We start from the raw sequence: 8,681 nt of genomic DNA, 5'->3' as shown, positions 1-8,681 counted from the left end.
ACCGTTCACTACGGCCGTTAAAATACGGGCACCGCTGTCCTAGGAAACCCTAGCTTAAGTGTAGTTACTTCAACCCATCATCGCCGCTACGCTTGCGCTAAACAACTAAGTGCTGTATCTTATTCACCATGGAATAAATACGGATGCAAACAGCAACCGCGTGTCTTCTGTCAATCTCTAACCGGGGTAGGGGCTCCAACACACAACAACCTAATTCCTACAAGTGTTTGATATGGAAATTTTCTATAGAGCAAAATATTTATAAAAGTAGTGACACGAAAACGAACACATGGTTATTAAGTTTGTTTATTTATAACAGGACTGCATTCAACGATCATGCATATGCTATGAAAGACTGGAGGATACTCATTTTTGGTTCATGTAAAAAAGGTTGGATTTAAACGTCAACAATAAACATTCATTTTTGGTGGATTTCAATCATATTTTTCCATAAAATTCTTCAAAATTTATTTCATTTCACTGGATTTTGGGAAATGCAAAACTAATATAAACTCACGTTTATTATATTTTAAAAATGTGTTTCTATCAGTGCACCCCTGTAACTAAGTAGAGCTTCCCAATTGCACCGCTAGGCGTACTTTTAACGTTTACAAAAAATATATTTGTATCTGAATATTGATTGCTTTAAGTTTTGTTAATCGCCCATAAACAAATATTTACCAATGAAAGGTTACACAATCCACTCTAAAATGTTTATCCCAAATATTTTTTTACATTTTCATGTCACAAGCGGGCGTTTTGGTTTCGATTCTTTAAACGTTACGCCTGGCTGGAGGTCGAAGAACGACTAAATACGAGTTGGGCATGACAGCGTTTGGGCATGAGCTAAGTGTCATAATTTTTGAAGGCTCAGGGCATGTCTACGTGTATTAATATGCCAATGGTGTAAAAGCTGTAAATATACTTTTTTATTCAATATTATATTTAGTTATTTAAACTAGTATTAATACTAGTAATAGTAGGCGTACGAAGGTAATAAATATAGGAATTATGATACCATTAATAATTATTTTTATTAAAAAATATATAAAGACTACTATGACGCTTTTTTATGAGCGCCTGACTGAAAAATATTTAAATGACAAAAAAAACTGTGTTTATTAACTTTTAATTATAGGTTGGAAAACTTTGTATCAATGTTTCGAAGAGTGATGAATTCAAATATTATGAATATTGTTAATTAAAAACGCGTATTTTTATTTTGTAATTAAATATATAGTAAATTGTAGAAAATAAACTTATAAAATAAACTAAAACTAAAAAATATAAAAAAACAATGTGTTTTTATTTTGATAATAATTAACATTCTCTAACTAGTGATCGACCAAACAAGATTTACAGACAAAACCAAAAATTATTTAAATAAGTTAAAAGTGACTTCAAAAGGTCCAAAATTAGTCGTTTTTACAGTGAAACTTTACGAGTTTATTTAAATAACTTTTAAAAAATACACAATTAAATGAAAGAGAGCGTTTGATATAGCAGCCTAGGGCCAATATCTACAAAATGTAATTTTTTTAGGAGAAGGTTTTTTTCATGTTAAAAATAAAACGATTTTTATATTGAGTTTTTCTACTGACATTTCTTGGTGGAACTGCATTTTAATTATAATAATAAAAATACTTTATGGTTTTATTCCACTTTTATTTATAATTATTTAACCAGTGACCGGGTTTCTACCAACCAGCGGCCCCTGTTATAGTTTTAATTAAATTTAAATACATGTAATTCAAATGCATTTTCATTATAAAACTTAATAAAATAATAAATGTTACACCAGTTTTAAATAAATACATTCAAACAAAACTTATATTCTTATAATTGTTATTACCTTATACTTAATTTAAATTCTTTAATTTACATAATTATATGAAATCATGATTTACAACCCCTGCTTGCACTTGTATTTAACATAGAAATTTGTTTAGTCTCCCACCAGTCTAACGATGTCAGTCGCGACGAAACCCGGTCACTGGTAAAAAAATTATAAATAAAAGTGGAATAAAACTAAAAAGTATTTTTATTATTATAATTAAAACGATTACGATTTTAAACAAATTAAAAATTACTTTTTACAGACATATGAAATCCTTACACATGTACTAAAAATGAACAATGTAGAATCAGTACGATTATTTATAAAAATGTTATAAATCCACGAATTTTCACAAAAAATAAATATCCACATATTTTTGTGATAGGAATGTATGAAAAATTGATTTATGTTGGGAATTAAATAAGTTAACTTTTGCATGAAATCATTTGAAACTGATTTTTTGTAAAATTATATGTCTACTGACATATCTAAGTACCTATGTAAATATACACATTTAAAATACATAATAGCACAAATAAAGTGATAGCAAAATATAATTTAAATAATATTGTTATTTTTTCTTGGCCGAAATCATGTTTTGTTTATGATTTTTTTTCGATTAAAAAAAATTTAACACCCCAAAAAAATATGTAGATATTTTACTTTGTGAAAACTCTATGTAGTGTAGTTATTTCGTTTTGTAAAATTCACGATATTTGAACCGCTACAACTTCGCATATATATCGTTTTATTAAAGTTGTGTTTCACCAATCGATAAAACTCACATGGAAGAACCTATTTAAATAAAAAAACGCATTGGTTTTTTTTTGTAGAAATTTCACTTTGTGAAAACGGTCCTCAATTATGAACGGCTATCTTCATTGGTATGTACTGAGACGCTATAAACTTATATGGATATTTATGTACAAAACTGAGAATATTTGTATGAAAATTCAAATTATCTTCGTCGGTAACCGGTAATTGAACATGTTTAGAAAAAAAAAATGTAAACATATTCTACTCGTATTTTTCATACAGAATACTTTATTTTACTTTGTAGATACAGTTAAAGGTACATTTTATCTTCCCATCAGAATATGTACCCGGGGGTGCTAATTTGAATCTTCTCTACTTCCTAGAAAGTGATTAATTTGGGGATTATTTGCATGCGTTTACACTTTGCTTCACATCTGGCCACATTGATGATTAATCGTCAAATATTAAAAATTAATTAAAAAAAAAAAATTGAAAGCATTACAAAAATAAAAATTCCCAAATTAACCACTTTTGAGAGGAGATTCAGAATACCACCCCTCGGAGTGTATGCAACGTTCAATGGCTGCTTTCAAAAAGATCTTAGAATGCGGCTAGCAGGCGCGGCATTCGATAGTATAAAAGTGGCCGAAAATCGGTAAGAACTAAATGTCGCCTTTAAATGTTAAGTTAAGTTTAGCCAAGCATCTATACTTCTCTACGGATGCGAATCGTGACACTTTACTAGGACCCAAAACAGTAAACAGTTTTGAGAAAAGGTTCGTCAGAAAATTCTGGCCGTGCGGTGGTTTGACTTCGTTAGAAATGTAGAAATAAGACAATGGATGCAGCAATATCCGATAACAACCGTTATCAAGCGGAGGCGTACGAGTACTTTACGAGGCATCTGGTTCTTGCGGTTCTGTACGTCCGCGGCTGACCGTTCAAGACAGACTAGATTTATAATCACTAGAAATAAACTTCTAGTAATTAAAAAAAGGCTATAATTTATTGAATCAACTAAATGGAGGTACCAAATACTTTTTACATATATTATTATGGAGAAAAAAATGGGTTCAGATATCATTTGATTAATACAAAAAATGTAGAGTTACTTTAGTTGGGACCTTTAGACAGAGAGCAATATTTTCATTTGCTCATTCGTAAAATGAAATAGTTTAAGACACATCTTACGTTTTTTGATAACTAATGTTTAAAACACAAAAATAATTCATAATTCGTAGTTAATTCTGAGTTACGTATTTTATGTAGCGCTTTGACAAAAAATAGTTTTTAATGACCGCGAATGTTTTATCTACGCTATGCAGAAGTTTTATAAATGAATTCACAGTTATTTATGGATAATTCTTATTTCTACAGAAGTATTTTCAGTGAAAATGTATTTAACTTTAATGCGCTCTCCTGACAATGTTGGTTAAATGCTATTAAAATAGTACGTTCAGTATCCAGCTTAAGAATTTTTCATTGTTTAAAAAAATCGATACATTAATAGTCAATATTTTTCTGTGTTATAAAAGTGCAAATACAAAAGGAAAAAAACGTATTTTTCAAAGGTAAGCTACATTATTGTATTTTTGTTTTTTTTATTTTTTTTTATTGATAAATTTCATAAATGGTACGTGTTTTTTTTTATTCTATACAAATCTACTTTTATACATCTAGTAAATGTTATAACTGTTACTCTCCAAAAAAGAAACTCTTGAGCTTGGAACACTATTTTAGTTATTTATTTATTAGAGTTTATAAAAAATTTAATATACAAGTACATGAGAAAAAAAAACAAAATATAGGACATATAAAGAAAAAAATAAAATAATAATACATTAATACTAATTAAACATTAATGCAGTTTTTACACTTGTTCAAAAAATTTCTTGAATATTGAATATTTTTTAAATTTTTTATTAATAAATTTCATAAAAGGTACATGTTTTTCAAAAATTTCAATACTTTTACACATTTAGTAAATGTTATCACTGTAACTCTCCAAAAAAGAGACTTACTTTTGTGCTTGGAGAGTGATTTACACTATTGTAGTCGATTATTGTTCATTACAATATAATTTTAAATTCGAGTACATGAGAAAAAAATAAAAACATAGGATATATAAAGAAAAAACATAAAACAATAATACATTCATACTAATTAAAATTGAATGTAGTTTGTACACGTGTTCGAAAAAAATCTTTAAATTTACTTTAAATTTATTTAATAGTTATTTAATTTTAATAGTTTTTAGTTCATTGGGATGATTTTTATAATTTTTTACACCTTAGAAGACAAAGCTATTTTGACCATGACTTGTGTGGAATTTAGTAGTTAGTATTTATAGTATTGTATGTTAATTTATTACTTTTGATATTAATAAAGCCTTTGTGTAACTTATTTTTTGTCTATTTATTTTCATTAATTAATGTACTATTAAAATTAATTAAGTGTTTGCAGAGAAAACATCCCTGGATTTTACAAACGTCTTTCAACTTTAGGTCTAATTATCTCAGAATTAGGATCAATGGACTTGATATTTTGACCTACTCATATTTTTATATCCCCTACATAATTTTCCGAAACCATAAATCCGTATCGAGATGAAGGAATTATTAGGAATGTGGATATCTTTTACGGGGCTTGTCGTTGGCTGAATTGAGTCATCACTTTTAATACGGTGCAAGATTCAAAATGCTGCCTAATGTTTGTGATTTCCACATCATTATAATTTCCAGATGTTATATATAATATGTTTAGTCAAAGGTGACGTCTTTTCACATTTTTTGATCTCTAATGGACTTTCGTCGAGGTGTAATGTGACGCTACGTAGAAAAATGCTTTGATTACACAACTATTACTATAAAGAACACAAAAAATACTATTTCATTAGTAAGAGCAATCTAAATAATTAAATACATAAGCTTTGTAAATGCCTAGACTGCCATATTTCCTTCTTAACCTAGCCGGACCAAAGGGGGTGATTCGAATCCCCCATAGAGCGATTTGGCCAATTTAACTTTATGTGCATAAGCATTAAGCAAACTAACAAAAATTAATAAAATACACGAATGAGTAAAATATGTGTACGCGAAAACATGACTAAATTATTGCACGGTCATAAACACTTCCAACGTTTTATTCTCCTGATGCCACATACAAGTAGGCGCTGGGGTCGTTTGGTTCCCCGTTCGGATCATGTGTGATTTTTGGATGCTTAGTGAGGAAAGGTAAAAAAAAGTTTTCCCTCTCTGTTGCAACAAATTTAGTTTTAAATAACTTCCTAGAAAGTAAATCCTGCCTGTCTTCAAACATTTTCAGGCAACACATTGTTGATTAAACTAACTGGTACAAGAACAAGTATTTTTATTATTTTTTTTTAAATGGGAGTTGCTTTATTTTTTCCCTCTCTTATAATATACTAGGTTTATATTTCAAAAAGTGGATTTTTCTGCAATTGAATATCTTAAAATTTATCTAAACTATTGGGATCAGGAGGGATATATATTAATAATGTGGGCTAATCAGGAACTTCTCAGCATTTGCTCACGTGGAAAGGAAACCATTTAAAACTCTGCAAGAGAAGCCGGCCTGTTGGCAGTAGTCAACAGGCTTTCCGTTAAGAAGAAGAATTATTAATAGTTCGAGTAAATTGTTTTTTTTACATTACATTACATTTTTTTTTGGAACCACAACAGGCCAGGAGGCGTAATTACAGTGGTGAATTACATCACAGAGCACCCGGGCTTGAGAAAAATCACATTTTAATTTTTGTGTTCTCACCGGGAATCGAACCCGGAACCTTCCGTGCGTGAGTCAAGCGTCTTGACCACTACACTACGGAGGCCGCCAAAACGTTGCCTCGTAATTTAAATGGTTCAGCCGGATGGATCTCACCCACATGATAAAGGTTTCAGCTCTTATACTTCACAAAACTCAACAAATGGAAGAGTTGAGGAAATAAAGATGTTTAAATATAGGCAGAATGATGAATATTACACAGTGTGTGCCACTCAAAGAAGCCAATGACATGTCATAAGCCCTGTAAATGCTTAGACTTCCATATTTCCTTCCCAAAAACTATTTTCCTCTCTGTTTCAACAAATTTAGACGCAAATATTTATTTCAAACATAGGAAGAAAAAAATAACTTGTTAAAAAATTTGTAGATAAATATTTTTAAATTCGATCAATTTAAAAAAAAGAAGGTATTACCCCCTTAGCCTCTATTTTAGAGGCTTATCAGCAGGCTGAAAAAAGAGATATAAAATGATGTTGCGAAAAAAAACACCCAGACCGATAAATTAAGAATAAATATATTTTTTTTTCCTTGCAAATGTCGGGAGTCGACCCCGCGGCGGCAGTTTAACTTTCATTTTATTTCTTTTGTGCTGTCCAATTGAGTGTTCATATTAATGTCATGTTTAAGAAAAAATGGGTAATAACACTAAACTTCTTCATTTACAGATGCGATCAATATCCACTAAATCCAAGTAATATATTCGTGTGTTTTTTACAAAATGGAGGATGTTGGAAATAGTCGCGCAACTTCACAAGATGTCACCTATTTAGTGGGAATATTGATGACGGCTAGATTTGGTTTTCTTTTGCGTCATATCTCCCAACCTTCCCACAGAAAATGGAGCTGTTCTGTCATCGGATTACTAATGATATATTTTTTTACACGGCAAGATGCGAAGTGTTTAATAGTATCCCAAATGGTTATCATAATAATGATTCGACTCTCCGGACCCAAGTAAGATCTACCGTTTGATAAAATTTACTAACAGTTAATATAAAGTGCAAAATCTAAAAATAAGGACGAAAGTAGGCTGAACGCTGTCAAAATAAGGCGGTTATGTAATAACACTATGTACGATAGATAGAAAAATGTCGAGATCTATGCATTATGTAAGTCTAAAACGAGCATTATTGACAAAATCAAGAAAGGTGTGCTGCGTTGGTTTGTACATGTTTGTGTCCAGAGCGAATGGACAATGAAAGAAAGGTAAAAAGAATCCGTGATGCGAATGTTGATGGATGTAAAAAACGAGAAAGACTGGCATTTCACACTCTAACAGGGAAATGGCGCGGCGTTATAATTTGTTCGTTTGTTTTTTTTAAATTCCAACATTTGACTCATAATTAAATTAATCTGAAAGTAATCGCTCTGCACACCCGAAAAACTTTTTAAAGATCGTGTGTCTTTCTATCGACTTTGCTCATACTATGAACAATTTAAATGAAATATTTTTTCTATTTTACGAACCGCATTTTCAATTGAATTAAATTTCACTACTTTTATTGTCTCCTCAATTCAATTGCCTGTGTCCGGGTGGGAACCAGAATCCTAGACGAGTGTTTTTGACTCGATAGTTGCTCTCAGTTAAAATCTTGAAAAAGGATGTTGAATGTACTTGACTAATGTAGTGCCCTATGCAACATAGATGCAGATAAAGGCTAGGTGATGATGATGGTGATAAATATTGATAATTTCGATGGCTCAGAAATAACTAGAAATTTATATTTTTAAGAAATGGCTGAACAAAATTTAGACAGATCCAGATAAATTGTTTTTTAACAAATAATAAATTATTTATATCACCTTGAGTGATGTAAATATGTATAAATTTATGTGAAATATATGCACAATGGTTACTAGTTTTAAAATTAAAGTTGTCATGCAAATTACCACAGCGTTTTAATTGTTTACGGAAATGAGATAATTTTAGTTTATTTTTTTTATTACCGTAACGAACGCTTCCCCTTGTTTCATATCGAAGTACCTACCCAAAACTTGAAGGTGGGGGGTCGGTAGTGTATCTTCGTAATCGCTCGGGAGAATTTATCTTCAACTATACAGTCATGGTGAAAGTGTGATGTCCAATTTCCCATCATAATCGAGGTCCTGAGCTACCGATTTGATTTATGTGAATTTTTATTAGGATATTTTTTTTATTTATTTAACGTTGGTAGGTAGGTACTCAAAATTAAAATAAATAAATATGTTTTAGGCATTGCAATAAGGTGGCATTTGTTGCATCATTTGGCTTCCTGACAAGTTACCGGCTGTATTACTATGCGAT

Source organism: Micrasema longulum, unplaced genomic scaffold, assembly GCF_059751315.1.
Source record: "Micrasema longulum isolate JH-2025_06_02 unplaced genomic scaffold, ASM5975131v1 h1tg000165l, whole genome shotgun sequence".
Classification (NCBI taxonomy): Eukaryota; Metazoa; Arthropoda; class Insecta; order Trichoptera; family Brachycentridae; genus Micrasema; species Micrasema longulum.
The sequence above is the reverse complement of the archived record's forward strand: the minus strand, read 5'-3'. Positions refer to the sequence as shown.